This window comes from Theropithecus gelada, chromosome 3, assembly GCF_003255815.1.
Source record: "Theropithecus gelada isolate Dixy chromosome 3, Tgel_1.0, whole genome shotgun sequence".
Classification (NCBI taxonomy): Eukaryota; Metazoa; Chordata; class Mammalia; order Primates; family Cercopithecidae; genus Theropithecus; species Theropithecus gelada.
The window spans coordinates 79,278,881-79,294,674 of NC_037670.1; the positions used below are offsets into that span (position 1 = coordinate 79,278,881).

The window sequence follows — 15,794 nt, forward strand, 5'->3', positions numbered from 1 at the left end:
TTTTTGTTGTTGGTTCTGTTTATGTGATAGATTACATTCATTGATTTGTGTATGTTGAACCAGCCTTGCATCTCAGGGATGAAACCCACTTGATCATGGTGGATAAGCTTTTTGATGTGCTGCTGGATTTGGTTTGCCAATATTTTATTGACGATTTTTGCATCGATGTTCATCAGGGATATTGGTCTAAAATTCTCTTTTTTTGTTGTGTCTCTGCCAGGCGTTGGTATCAGGATGATACTGGCCTCATAAAATGAATTAAGGAGGATTCTCTCTTTTTCTATTGATTGGAATAGTTTCTGAAGGAATGGTACCAGCTCCTCTTTGTAGCTCTGGTAGAATTCGGCTGTGAATCCATCTGGTCCTGGACTTTTTTTGGTTGGTAGGCTGTTAATTATTGCTTCAATTTCAGAGCCTGTTATTTGTCTATTCAGAGATTCAACTTCTTCCTGGTTTAGTCTTGGAAGGGAGTATGTAGGAAGAGGACATTTCCTTAAGGCTTTTAAAAGAGATACTGATGAACTGTTTCATGCCAGCATGATAGAACCCATGAGAACACCACTCTAATTCCCCCTCTAAAAAGCTGAAAGGAATACTGGGCCAGGCAAGATCATACAGCATCAATTATTATCTGTCCTCCTCTACTTGGGAGAAGTTGGAATATCTTTTTTAAAATCATTTCTTATTTTTAAAAGACAAATATTAACCAGCCTCAAGTCCTGAAGTTTAGAGTGGTAAATCTTCCTATCACCAGACCTGTTCAAGTTGGATAACGTTACATAATAGCAGAAGCCAGATAAGAGCCCCACTTGTGAATAAAAAGATCATTTCTTTTTAATTAAGCCTAAGCAACAAGCCCAAGCTATAACTTCAAGAAATCTTGATGCATTTAAAGTGTGCATATTTTAAATTTAAAAATAGCAATCAATTAACTGCCGAATAGAAAAAGTTTTAAAATGTCTTCAAATTTTCTTTTGAAATAGTCTTTCCACTCACTCTGAAATAACCCGTCAAACTCTCCATATATAGTTTATATATAAACTATATAAAATAAATAAATAATGTGTGTATGTGTGTGTGTGCACACGTGTGTGTATTTTCTAGGACTTCCAGTACAATTGAAGTACTTATTCTTCCCTGTATCAGAAATTTCTAGGATAATCTATGTGGTCCCAGGGGATCTCTGGCTCTGGTACCAAATATAGAAGGGGAAAAAAATAAAAGACATCAGGGAGACATCTTGTCTGTGCTGCCAGGAATTTATCAATCAGCAACCCAAACCTTTGAATATGCATGTGACCTTGCATGAGTTAGTTAGCTTCTCTGGGCCTCATTTTCTTCATCTGAAATCATCTCTACCTTTTTGGATGATTGGAAGGGATAAATGCTTTAATACGTGTAATGTGCTTAGAAAAGTGGCCAGCATATAGTAAGCACTATGTAAGCATCTGCTGCTTACCACTGACCCACAGTTGGTGAGAAGAAAGGGCAAAGAGTTGCAGCAAAAATGGGAGAAAAAAAAAAGACCTTAAAGGTTAAAATCAAAATAAGTTAATTAGCGTATTATATTCACTATTTGCAAAAAAGTTTTTCCAACTCCATGCCAAAGTCTGATGTTTGTAAAAGGAAAGATGATGTGGTGTAGGTGGAACAAGCATGTGTTAGGAGACCTGGTTCTAGTCACAGCTAACCATTAAAATGCTATGTGATATTGGGTAAGCCTGTGGGCACTGGGACCCCACATGCAGAATGGAGAAGTTGAAGTGGACAGTCTTTAAGGCCCTTCCTTTTTAAATATTCTACCAGTGAACCACCTGAAGACAAAGACAGCATCGTCACCACTAATGCCAGCAACTAAAAACCCCAAGCTAGGTGCAAATAGCCTTGTACATGTGAAATGGGAACAACTAAATAGCCAACCTTTATTATTTAGGAGTTAATGTTCTCATATCCTACTTTCTTCTGCTCCTTGGGTATCTGCATCTTGACTATTTTACTATACATTACTATCTCTACCAGAGGGTAAATGAGAAATAAAAAATAAGGTGGAACAAATCAGTCAATAATACCCCTAGTGAGCATCTTTGATAAAGTTTTAAGAAATAGCTAAGATGAAGTTTTAAAATTATCAATACCTTTAATAAAATGAAAATATATCTGCACAAAGTAATAAATTACAGCATTTTTTTGCAATAGCAAAATAGTTGAAACTACTTAAATGAGAGCAGTTGAATAAACAATGGTATATCCATAAATTGGAGAAATATAAAGCTTAGACAAGAATAAGAAAGAGCTCTATGAACTGGTAGGAACTGATATCTAGGGTATACTGTTACCCTGCAAAATCAAAGTACAAAAGAGTATATTTCATGAGCTACCATTTTTAGATGTTAAAAAAGCAGTCTATGGAATAGAAGAAAAGCAAACAAATCACAAACATTTACTTCTTGGTACATTTTTCCTGTCCACTGAAGAATCAAGAAGCAATAACACACCAATAGCAATAAGCACACCTACTACTCAGATACCGGTTTCTTAATAATATCCCCTACTAAGAGGAACCAGGAGAAATTGCTTATTTCAAGCTTGGGAAGGTACAAAATGGGCCAAAAATGTCTTATTGTACCAGAAAATTACAAAATTAGGGAAAAAAATGATGGGGGTATGTTAAGAGGACATAGGAGGGTGAATCTTGTGGCATGTGAATTATATCTCAATAAAATTATAAGAAAGAAAGATGGGGCTGGGCGCAGTGGCTCATGCCTGTAATCCCAGCACTTTGGGAGGCCAAGGCAGGTGGATCACGAGGTCAAGAGATCGAGACCATCCTGGCCAATATGGTGAAACCCCTTCTCTACTAAAAAAAATACAAAAATTAGCCAGGCGTGGTGGTGGGCACCTGTAGTCCCAGCTACTCGGGAGGCTGAGGCAGGAGAATGGCATGAACCAGGGAGGCGGAGCTTGCAGTAAGCCGAGATCGCGCCACTGCACTCCAGCCTGGGCCATAGAGCAAGACTCTGTCTCAAAAAAAAAAAAAAAAAAAAAAAGAAAGAAAGAGGCAAAGAGGGAAAGAAAGAGAAGAAGAGAAAGAGGAGCCAGGGAGGGGTGAGAGGGAAGGAGGACACAGGAGTCTGAATTATTTTCTTCCGGTCAAATCTGGGAAATTTTCAGTATCAAAATAAGCAAAGGCAGTAGTGAACTATAACCAATGAATAAAATGAATCCATCAAGCTTATACTAATTTAAAAAAATGGATAGGTAAATAGTTGATTGATAGACAAGAGAAAGTTCTCAAACAGCTCAACAGCAAAAAAAAAAAAAAAAAAAAAGAAAGAAAATCCAATTAAAAATGGGTAAAATATTGAACAGACATTTCTCAAAAGAAGGTATACAAATGGCCAACACATATATGAAAAATATGCTCAACATCACTAATCATCAGAGAAATGCAAATCAAAACCACAAGGAGACATCATCTCACTCCAGTTAAAATGGCTTTTATCAAAATGAGAAAAAGTAACAGATGTTGGTGAGGATGTGGAGAAAGGGGAAAGTTTGTACACCGTTGGTGGGAATGTGAATTAATACAACCACTATGGAAAACAGTATGGAGGTTCCTCAAAAAACTAAAAATAGAACTAGTATATGATCTGGCAATCCCACTGCTGGATATATATCCAAAAGAAAGGAAATCGGTATATTGAAGAGAGATCTGCATTCCCATGTTTATTGCAGCACTATTCACATTAGGCAAGATATGTAATCAACTTAAGTGTCTATCAAAGAATGAATGAAGAAAATGTAATACATACACACAATGGAATATTATCTAGCCATAAAAGAATGAAATCTTTTCATTTGTAATAACATGGATGGAACTACAGGACATTACATTAAGTGAAATAAGCTAGACACAGAAAGACAAATATTGCATATTCTCACTCATATATGGAAGCTAAAATATTGATCTCATGGAAATAGGAGAATAGAATGACAGTTACTAGAGGCTAGTACAGTAGTGAGGAGCAGAGGATAAAAAGGGTTTGGTTAGTAAATACAAAAATACAACTAGATACAGGGAATAAGATATAATGTTCAGAAGCACAATAAAAAGAATATAGCTAACAATAATTTATTATATATTTAAAATAATGAGAGGAATGGAATTGATATGTTCCTAACACAAAGAAACGATGAAATATTTGAGGTGACAGATGTTCCAATTACCCTAATTTGATCATTACACATGGCATGCTTGTATCAAAATATCACATGTACTACATACTTATGATATGTACAAATATTATCTATATGTACAAATTAAACATTTAAACTGAAAAAGAGAGGGTTCTTTTAGCAGAATGCTGCCTGATGAACGTAAACTTAATTGCACATGGAATTTGAGTGTACCTTACTATGGCATCTCAAATTCCAAAATGATAAGAGTTCTATACTAATGAAACCATGTAACTATAAAAACTATATAAAATAAGCTTCCTCTATAGCATGAGATTGAGAAAAAATTCCTAATTATAGGTAAAAATTAAAAGAAATATGGCAAAAATAAGAAAATTTAAATGATCATTTCAAAGATGTAGAAGATACACTTAATAAGCTTAAAACATCCATTCCCGATAAGAACTTTTAGCAAACTTGGAATAGAAGAGACTTTCCTTCATCTGACAGAAAGAACATTTTATGTTTTCCAGTTGTCCTCCCATTTTCTTCTTTGTTCTTGTCTCTTTTAATATTTTTCTGTTTTTTCTCTATTCTATTCTGTTCTTTCAGTAGTTTCCCTCAAAATGGTAAAATACATACCTAAATTATAAAAGTCAAAAGTTAATCAATAACCCAATAGCTTTATCCTAAATATCTGTATGTATTTGTTTTTAAGAGGAGACCCTAGAGCATATTTGTAGTTCCTCTTTATAAACTTTTTTGTTTTAAATAATTTTAGAGAACGATTGAAAAAAAATAGTACAATGAGTTTCCATATACCCCCATCTATATAACATCTTATATAACCATAGTACAATTACCAAAACTAGGAAATTAACATTGATATTATATTGTTAGCTAGTTAGCTGACAGACTTTATTCAAATTTCACCAGTTTTTCCACTAACGTCCCTTTTCTGTTTCAGTATCCAATATGAAATTCCACATCATATCTGTTGTTACATCTCCTTAGTTTCCTCCAGTCTGTGATAATTCCTTAGTCTTCATGACACGCACTCCTGAAGTGTCATGATGAATTATTTTCTGAAATGTTTTTCAGAAAACATACTGATGAATTATTTTCTGAAATGTTTTTCAATTTGGGGTTCTCTGGTGCTTCATCATTTCATCATAATTAGATTGAGGTTATGTGTCTTTGTCACGAACACCACAGAAATGATGTTGTATACTTCTCAGTGCATCACATGTGGGGTACATGATGTTGATATGTCTCATTACACTGTGATCATTTGATTAAGGCGATGTCTACTAGGTCTTTCTCCTGTAAAATAGTAGTTTTCCCTTAAAATTAATAAATATATTTGAGACTATACAAATATTTTGTTTCTCTTCAAACTTTCTCTCACCGATGTTAACATCCACTGGAGGATCTTGCCTGCAATAATGGCTATTGTGATGTTTGTCTAATGGTGATTTTACATTTCTCTCATTTCTTCTCCATTTATCAAATGGAATTTTACTATAAGGAAGAGCTGTCCTTTCCCCCCTATTTTTATTCAATTATTTATTTATATCAGTATGGGTTCATGTTTATTTTATTCTATAAGTTATAATCTCATATCACCATTATTTATTTTGTTGCTCAAATTGTTCCAGCTTTGGCTGTTGGAAGCTCCTTGAGGCTGGCTTCTATGTCTTTTGAGCACACTTTCAGCCTTCCGGCACTAGAAGATGCTTCAGGCTCATCTTGTGTTTTCTTGACTCTGCCCTGGAATCAACCACTTCTCCAAGGAGCTCTGGTTCCTTTTTTAAAGTATTTAATTTTTATATCTTCTGTCATGTAGTAGAAGGTGCTATTACTATTTAATGCAAAACCTCCTTGCTTTTGGATGTGCTTTGAGTCTTGAAAAATGCTTTTTCTCACTTGGGACAGTGCTTACAATACAGAAAGTAAGCAGAATAAAACCACTTTTTAAGATAAGCATGTATTACCTACATAGTCAGCCTGGTTATTTTTATTAGAGACGGTAATTAGAAACCAAAATCTGGCACCAGATATGTTCACTACTACTAGTATGTCTTTGTTCCCAGGCCCTCTCAGCAGACAGAGCTAGGGAATATCATGTATTATATATGCATGTGCATTCACACATGCATCTATTTTATTTTTGTATTTATATATCTGCATATATATACATATATGTCTGTATACTACTATATATATACATCTGCGTATACTAAAAACCATGATTTCATACTACTACCTCTGACTGAGTTTGATACTACAGGGTTCCCACTTCCATACTTATAACTTCTTTGTTTAATCCCAGCATACACATAAAGCATTTTCAGAATTGATAACCCACACTGCTAGGAGACACAAATTCACTAACTTGAGTGAAGCATTTGTGTATAATACTTTTAGCCCTTAGCCTCACAATACCAGTCAAAATACCCAGATCAGTGCTTTTCTTTCCCACCCCCTTCAGTATAAATATGTTATCAATATCAATTCACAATAGAGTCAGACTCATCTGTTATATTTTGTATTCAATTTTAGGTTCCCCTACATCCTGGTTTTATTGATCTATTTATTGATAGAGAGGCGATATGCAAAACACTACTATGTTTCTAGGAATCAAGCAAAACACAAAGAGGTTCTCAGAAAAGAAGTGCACCCTCCTTATCCCTATTATCTTGTTTCCATCTCTCTCCCCTTCTTTCCACCCCGTACCATTCACTTCCTATAGGTAACCAATCTCTTTAGTTTCTGATTTATCCTGCCTTAATTTCTTTTGCACAAATAAATACATACACATATATTTTCTTATATTCCTTCCTTCTTACCCAAAGAGAAACATACCATAACACCATTCGGTATTTCCCTTTTTCATTTAACAGTATACGCTGTTCAACATGTTTTGAAGTTAAGCTCTTATAGAAATTAGAAGAGAGATTCTGAAAATAAGAGAAGATATGATGCATGATGACAATGGCAAAATCACTATGGAAACAGTAAGAAATTGTCACAGTAATTCATGCATACATACTCAATTCAAGAAGTAGCTTTGTAGTATCCACTATGTTCCAGGAACTACTTACAAGTTACAACACAGATGAGCCCATTGTTAACCTTAAGAAACTTACAGTCTAGAAGGGAAATTTGAGAGTAAAAAGACAGTTCTAATACATTAGGATAAGTCTATGATAGGTGTAAGCTCTAGTGTTACCTAGGAGAAAACACAAAAGTCTGGTTAAGTGGGAGGAAAGAAGAGGGGATGTCAGCAAGAGCTCCTGGAGAAGATATCATGCATGCTGAGAAATTAAGTCAATTAGAAATTCACCAAGCAAAAGTGGTAAGGGAGGAAGAGGTAGGAGCTCCAGAGAGGAAGCCATGTACACATTTTTAAAGAGAAAAATCCATGTCATGCATTGGTATGGGGAGTGCTGAGAGACAAGCTTAGAAAAGAAAGCAATGATGAAATCATGAGGTCACGAAGGGCCTGATAACCATGGTAACGAATTGGTACTTAAGTCTAGAGACAATAGGAGGCAAAGAAGTAAGACTTTAAGCCAAAGAAGTTCTTTCTATGTGTTCTGAAGTATAAAAAATGTATTGAAGAAGAAAGACTACAGGAAGGGAGAACAGGCCGCTGCAACAAAGCAAATGTAGCAATAGTGTGGCCTAGGCGAGGCTAATGGGTGGGGACAGAGAGATATGGTTCAGGGCAAGAGATTTTATGCATCTATTTAAATTTAGCTGGAGCACCTATAGGTGCCAGTACTAATCCTGAGATATTAAATACAAAGAGAAGTAGGTTTGGGGGTAAGATGGGGTATGGAAGATAATGACTTCAGTTTCTGAAAATATCCAGATTAAGGTAATTGTGTCACATTTAAGTGGAAAAGGTCAATAAACAATTGGATGTATGGATCTAGAGCTTGGGAGAGAAGACCTGGTGAGAATTCAAATCTAGAAGTCATCAGCATGTAGAAAGTAACTAATAGTATAAATTAAAACCACTCAGTAAGTGAGAAGAGCCAAGGTCAGAATCTGAAGGAATACCAACCTCTCAGGCTAAGCAGACAAAAGAGGCCCATGAAAGAGGCTGAGAAGGAGCAGCCAAGGGGATGAGAAAACCAGGAGAAAGCAATGCCCTAGAGCCTGGGGAAGAGTGCTCAAGGAGAAAATGGTCAGCAGCACCAAATACTGCTCAAAAGTTAAGAAAAATAACAAGGTAGGTGATTTCAGAAAAGTGTGATTCTAAAAGTAGGAGAACAAAATAGCTACAGCTACTGAGAGTCCTGGTACCCAGGAAGATATATGCAGTATGTACATTTAAAGAAGAGAGACACTCTGCTGAGTTTGAATGCTGTTGGGAGAAGAAATGAGTTTATATTTCAGGTCAAATAAAGAGCACTGTATCATCAGACAGAACGAAAACGCACAAAGATAGAACTTCAGGTAGGCTCACCCTAAAAATTTAATAGAGAAAAGTCTGGACCTGATTTACGGATTCCTTAAGTAATGCACATCTAATTAAATATACTTCCACGTGACATCAGGCTTCCATTCTGAAGAGGAACAGAACCCCATTCCCATTCCTAGCTCCCTTTCCTTTTATCGGTCTCTTTACCCCACTGAACTACCACTGGAAAGAAACTTACAACCTGGGGAAACTTAGTTCCTCATATACAGTTATTTTTCTTATGTTCTTAAAGTGTAGCTGTTTATACTTTTAACATAAAGGATCTAATATTTGTTCTTATAATTTTCTTTGGAAAAATGTGTCTCTAATTTGTCAAATGTACATTCTTCTTCAATGAAATTTAAGCCAATTTAGCATCTTTAATTTGAAAGTTTTGTCTTTATATTAATAACATGTGTGTTTTATAACTTTTGGCAAAAATGCACTGTATACATACAGTAATGACTAACTAATTCACCTTGTTAAAAAAATAAAAAGATAGCACTCTGATAATAACCGGAGCTATAAAAATAGAAAACAAGCATTTAAATTTGAAAAGCACTAAATCTTATATCTGTCTTTCAAATCATAGATACTTCTTCAAAACAAACAACAGAGCAACTCTTCTTTAAATTTTAAGTTATAAGGTCCTTATTATAAGTGTTTCATTTTCTTCATTAAGTGGGAACTTTAAGGTTGATGTTACTCTCAAAATTCTCTTTCAGGAAATAACCTACCATCAGAATTTCAAAATATACATAAATAATGTATACATATACATTATAGATGTATAATATTAGATTATGTTATGCATCGTGTATTATGTATTTTGAATATACATATATATATTACAATTCAATGTCTTTCAAACTTGGAAAAAGTACAGACACCTTTTTTTAAAAAAAGCATTACTGCTTGTTTGTAGCATTTCTTGATCACTGACCTAACATTATGCCAATATCTCAATAATGAGAACCAATCTTTTCCATCAGTATATCAATATTGTATCTATAAACATGCGAATGTGTGAAGTATAGAATGGAGTCTGTGACCCACAAGGCAGAAGTCAGCAGAATCCATGTCTAATGGAAGGAAACTTAAATAGACATTTGTAGATAAAACTGGTGCAGATGTTATCTGCAGACCACACTCCTTATGTTTTTTCCCCCAATAGTAAATAAGTGATTCAAATAAGATATTGGGACACCGTCTCTTCCACTTCTCACCTTGTACCTGTATGAATACTCTACAACTGCAGTCTAAGAGGTATCCTAATTTATTTATAGCTATATATGTATCAGTATATATAGCAGTATATATACTACTAATAGGTTTAATGTTTTATATTGATCTGGGCTCTGCCTTCGTCCCTACTTGGATGCTGGCCATTATGCAAGTTTCCAAGTCAGACCTGAAGATAGACTGTTAAAACTTAAGTGACAACATGCATGTCTTCCACTGTCACTGGCAAGACAATACCCACAACCCAGAAGCTCTGAATACATAGAGAATTTAAAACAATCTCTGCTATCATCATGCACCCTGGAAAACAAAAAGACAGGGAACCAAGAGAAATAACAAAAGAAAATAAACTACTGAAACGCATCATTCTGTTGACTACAACAGACTTATTGAACAGAAGTCATTGCCTGGCACTGATGCATTTTTTGGGAGCTCACAAATGTTTCAGCCAGTACACAGTTACCACCTAATTTCCCTTTAAGTCATATTTTCCTGAAACTCTAATAGGTAACTAATGTGACAGAATCAGACTTCCTCATACCAAGTAAGCAAACACAGGAATGGCTCAGAAATGAGGGCTCAAGTTCAGAAAGTCTAAAAGTAAGACAAGTCAGTAGAAAAGAGATAGTACTACATGGAAATATGTGAAACACTGTAGGAAGGACAGAAGACAATGAAGATTTACTGAGCATCTACTATGTGCCAAATACTAGGTTAAGGCAGTTCATATATGTTATCGTTTTTGATATTTCAATATCCTTATAAAGTAGGCATTATAACCACCATTTTAGAAACGACACCAAAGCAAATGATTAGGAAGTAGAATCTAGATTTTAAATAGGTTCACCTAATACCAACCATTAAGCTATTTTCACTTCCCTGTATAGCCTCATGCACTACATAATATAAATATTTCCTTTTGATGTTATATCTACACTGCAGTTCTATAGCCAGGGATTCTTAAGCGTTAGTTCCCAAAAATTAGTACAAATCATTCTTTACCTCAAAAAGAGAGATTATCTCCCAGCAATGAGTTCAGTTTTTGGAGAAACAGGCTGGATCTGCTTTTAATTTCAAATGCCTGGTAAGGCAACATAGAAATATTTGTGAGATTGTTGTTATTCTCATCATAGAATGAGCACACATTACATTTTCACCTCTTTTCCAGAAGAAATGGATCAGGGCTTTAAAGTGACAGCCAAGAATTTATGTAATCTTCTATCGCAGTTTTAAACATCTGACGCAAAAAAAGAATAAATCACTTTTCCATTATAATAATCATAATTTAAAAAATGTCATCATGAATTGAGCATTTCCCATGGGCTAGGTCCTACGCTAAGTGTCTTCCATGCATTATCTTGATCAGTCCTCACAACACTACTATGGTCTCAGATAAGGAGACTAAGGCCCACAAGGGTTAAGTTACTTGCTCAAAATCACATGGCAACATAAATAAATGATAGGCTAGAATACAAATCCAGGTCAGCCTGTCTCCATATATCATGCCCCTAAAATACAACACATCATTTCCAACTAATTATTTGTTGCTTGCGTTGTATTAAAATCCCTTCCAATGTCAAACATGCAAGACGAATTACAGGTGAGTTACAACTACGGTGATGAGGGTGCCATGAGTGGATAGTGTAAGAATAGGTACATAGCAGATAAATTACATTATAATGTAACCAAGATAAATATCTCTCTTCTCTAATTTGCCAATAAAACAAAGAAGGGGAGGTGATAGCTCAAAAGAAGACAATCTTCATCTTTAAAGCAAGATACAGTAACATAATGAAATATTTTTTTTAAAAATTGATGAATTCCAGGCAAGATTTTTAGAAAATCTTTCAAAGCTAAAATGAATAAAGCATAAGTTCCAGTAAGTATGTGGTCTTATTGGCAGCAATATACAGAGATCTGAAGTATTCAGTTAGCTGCTTTCTCAGAAACTCCAATCATGCAATAAGACCTGCTGTAAACACTGTTCAAAGAAGCTCTCACTTTGCATCTCATAACTTTGTTTTAGCAGTGAATGCAGATTGGCACAGATATTATATTGCAGTCGTACTCAGACATTCTTTCCCTTGACCATCACTTACAGTACACAATGCAGCTAAAGTGACCCCATACGTGCAACTCAACAGGCATAGAGGATTGAGTTATTCACGTGAGAATCAATTTTACACCAGACTAGAATACAAAGTTGCTTTTAAAATGCGTAAAAGAGGCTAAAAATACATACCATTTCTTTGGCAGCAAAAGCACCACACTGACTTCATGCTAAGATAGAGAATAGTTGTATAATAGGCCATAAAACAGTTATCAAAATTCAATTTTCTAATCAAATGTCTTGATTTCAGATCAGAATGACATCAGAAATAGCTCAAATAGAACTGCTTTTTCAGTATAGACTTTTCCTCCTGTGTCAGTGGAGACTGTACATTCTTTTAAAAGCAATCTCTTAGAATGATGGCCATAGGGTGACAATAAATTAAAACAAAACAACTGTTACTAATCCTAACAATAAATCCATTTCCAGATCCCAGGTTCCAGTGATCTTGACCTTGGTTTAAAGTTGAAATGAAATGCACAGATGTCTTAAAACTGGGAGCATAAATCAGACTGAATACCTGCACATATTCTAGCAAATCCTTTATTTGATTATTATCTGAACTTATCCTTTTGACACCAGAGATGACTCAACACATCTGGAGTGCTGTTTTGACAGTATTTCTGATTTACACTCCTAGACGCATTGCGATCTATAGGTTTTTGCAATATAAATTTTAAAAATACACTCTATAATAATAATTACACATATACTCTCTATTGCATCAACATGATATCAATAAGTCATCAAAATGAGCATTTTTTGGTTTTGTAAAAATATATTAAGAATGGTCTCCTTTCTCTTTTCTTATTTTTTTTCTTTTGAAATGGAGTCTCACTTTGTCAACAGGCTAGAGTGCAGTGGCACAACCTCGGCTCACTACAACCTCCACCTCCTAGGTTCAAGCGATTCTCCTGCCTCAGCCTCCTGAGTAGCTGGGACTACAGGCGTGCACCACCATGCCCAGCTAATTTTTGTATTTTTAGTAGAGACAGCATTTTACCATGTTGGCCAGGATAGTCTCGATCTCCTGACCTCGTGATCCACCCGCCTCGGCCTCCCAAAGTGCTGGGACTACAGGCATGAGCAGCGCCCAGCCTCCTTTCACTTTTCTATGGCTTCTGTCACTACATTTCCAAGCAATTCGGCTTTTTCAGTTTTCATAGGTTAGCTGTTTCAAGTTCAGTTTAGGATTTGGAGCTGTACCATATAATAGGGTACCTCCTTGACCTAGTGGAAGCCAATTAATTAAATTTGGGGGAAGATGGAATTCTGTCTTGTCTGCAGATTGAAACTTTGGTCAAATGGTGCCTTTTCAGGGAAGCAGGAGAAAAGAATATTTCATTTCCTTTTGAGTAGCTGTTGTTAATTTTGAATAGTCCTAGATTACAGATATGCACATTTAAAAAGAAATCTCTCCTTAAGGAATCCCCCAAAAGTGGTTATTATCATATATGTTTGTTATCACCTTGTATATACCACAGAGACTTCACAGTTCACCAGCCATGCATTTCTATTTAATCCTTTGATTTTCAATGGTAAATCTAAGAGTCAACTAGTTTTTCTTTGAAATGCCCTATATGGCACGGTTATAGGAAAGGCAAGAGTATCATTAATATCACATTCAATTAATAGAATAAAGTATAACACTACTTATATTCCTACTTTGAAATCGAAGTTACTTTGAAATTTCAATGGCAACTCTATTTACAGTCCAGGATTATTCCTAAAAGGTCAGACTACATAGAATTGTTAAGGGGTAAAATAATGCCTATTTTTCAAGAAAGAAAAGACAATTGCTGGTAACATGTCTACGTTATATCTTTGAATCAATGACATAAAGTACATAGCCATCAGTGGAAAATACTGCTGTACTTATATTACAAATTCAAATCAATGTTCTTATTCTGGAATTTCAGCTGGTTTATTTTTAATTTTACTGAGAAATCTTACCATGACATTATCCTGTTGGAAGATCACAAATCAAAGCATTTTTTCTTCTTCATACTTGATCACATCTGTTTCTTCCTGTTCATCTTTTCTCTTGTTCTAGTGTTTGACTCTGTTTAATTCTCATTCACACTTTGAATGATCTCCTTTCTAGTTTTTAGAGAGAAGTCTCATTTTTAGGTGGTGGATGCAAGGCGTATTTTTATTTTGACTCATCTTCCTCCTCATGTCATTCCCAAATTCTCATCTCAGAGTCCCAAAAAGATAAGTGTTCCAAGAGCTGGAAATTTATCGTTTCTGTCAACTCAGGTGGCTACTACCTCTAGGATTTGGGAAAGGCTAGAGGAAAAGAGAATACCATTCCCTTTTCTTCTTCCTCCATCCTTTGAGCAATCTTGGCAGAGCAGGACTCAGAAATACTGTTGTCATGGCCTGCATTAAACTTATGCATGAAGAAGCAGGAAATAAGACAGGACAAATATTTACCCTTAAGCGTGAAAACCAGGGTGGGGTTGGGAGGAGTGAGAAGAATATTGGACAATGGTAGCAGTTCACTTAGAAAAGAACTCCACAACTCTAAAGCACTTTAAAATGGTGTCCATCAATTCTTCTTCAGTGTATTAGGTGGTTTATTACGGTAATACAGATTGGCAGATTAGAAAAATGAACTGTAGGATTAAATGACAGACTTGAAATGTAAAGTCCCTAATACCTGTTGCAGTAAGAGCAAAGAAAGTTTTAAAAGGAAGGGTCTCCAAGAAGTAGCATAAGGAGAAAAAGGCAAAACGGGGTCCATTTAGTGCTGGAAATAAAAAGCTGCCTGGGGAAGTCAGACATGTTCAATTAAAAATAGGGATGGGTAGGTGCTAGGGAGTATTTTTTTATTTCCACTGAAGCCAAGACAAAAGGAAATGAGCTTAAATTGCAACAGGAGGGATTAAAGTTAAACATTAAGGGAAAAAACCTTCCTGATGAGAAGGCTGGTGAGATAATGGAACACATAATTGAGAGGGCTGTGGAAGCCTATCCCTAGAGATGCTTAAGACTAAACATCTATCTTTCTGGGGCGGGTTTAGATGCAGAAGGGCCTGGAGTATTTGAATGGAGACTTTTAGATTTATCTTCCAGTCCTAAAATACTATTGCTTTATTTAATGAGACAGACCATTTCCTTGGTACATCCACTGAAGCAACAACAAATGGGGGAGGGGGAAGTAAGCAGCAGCACTATTTTATTTTGACCTTGCTTGGATAAAAGCAATTCTCAAAGCACCTGAACCAAAGCTTATACTCAGGTGTGGTTAATCTTATAATAGTTAATGAATCCATCTCGTGGTGATTTCACAAAGTTAACGGCAAGTTTGGGCTGTGCTCCTTCATTAAACAAAGGGATTGGGAAAATGTCTTCATTTAGAAAGGGAAGCAGTTGAATTGTTTGTAATGTGATGGGAGGACTAAAGTAAGTTTGGTTATCTTGCTCCTACCCAGAATAATCCACTATGATCCCTAGGCTGGTTTGGAGAAAATCCAGTTGTTCTACATAATTTCAGGGCCAGGAAAGAGACATACTACATATACCCATCCATCCTGCAGCAAACATCTACCATGTGCTGGCTCTATTTTAAGTGCTAGGGGCACCAAAGTCACAAAACACATCCACTACCCTGAAGGATCCCACTGCAGGGTTGGGTTAAGGGAAACAGATCTCTGTAATACAATACGATCTCAGACACGGTATCTGGGCAAACTGATAAGAGAGGGGTGTTGTGGGTAAGGGGAGAGTCATGAATGGCGTTAGGCAATACTGGAATTACGAAGGACTACAGGAGTCAGCCAGCTGCAGTAG

General features: G+C 35.7%; 1 protein-coding gene across 18 annotated transcripts in view; it reads right to left on the reverse strand.

The window, feature by feature from the left end:
- BBS9 (Bardet-Biedl syndrome 9) overlaps positions 1–15,794 on the reverse strand; it is a 783,674-nt gene that overhangs the window by 325,905 nt on the left and 441,975 nt on the right. The window contains exon 22 of one of the 18 annotated variants that reach the window (XR_003118601.1): positions 10,892–10,970. The exons of the other annotated variants lie outside the window; for them this stretch is intronic. The gene's annotated coding sequence lies outside the window, so the exon portion shown is untranslated. The remainder of the gene's footprint in view (positions 1–10,891; positions 10,971–15,794) is intronic. 18 annotated transcript variants of the gene reach the window in all.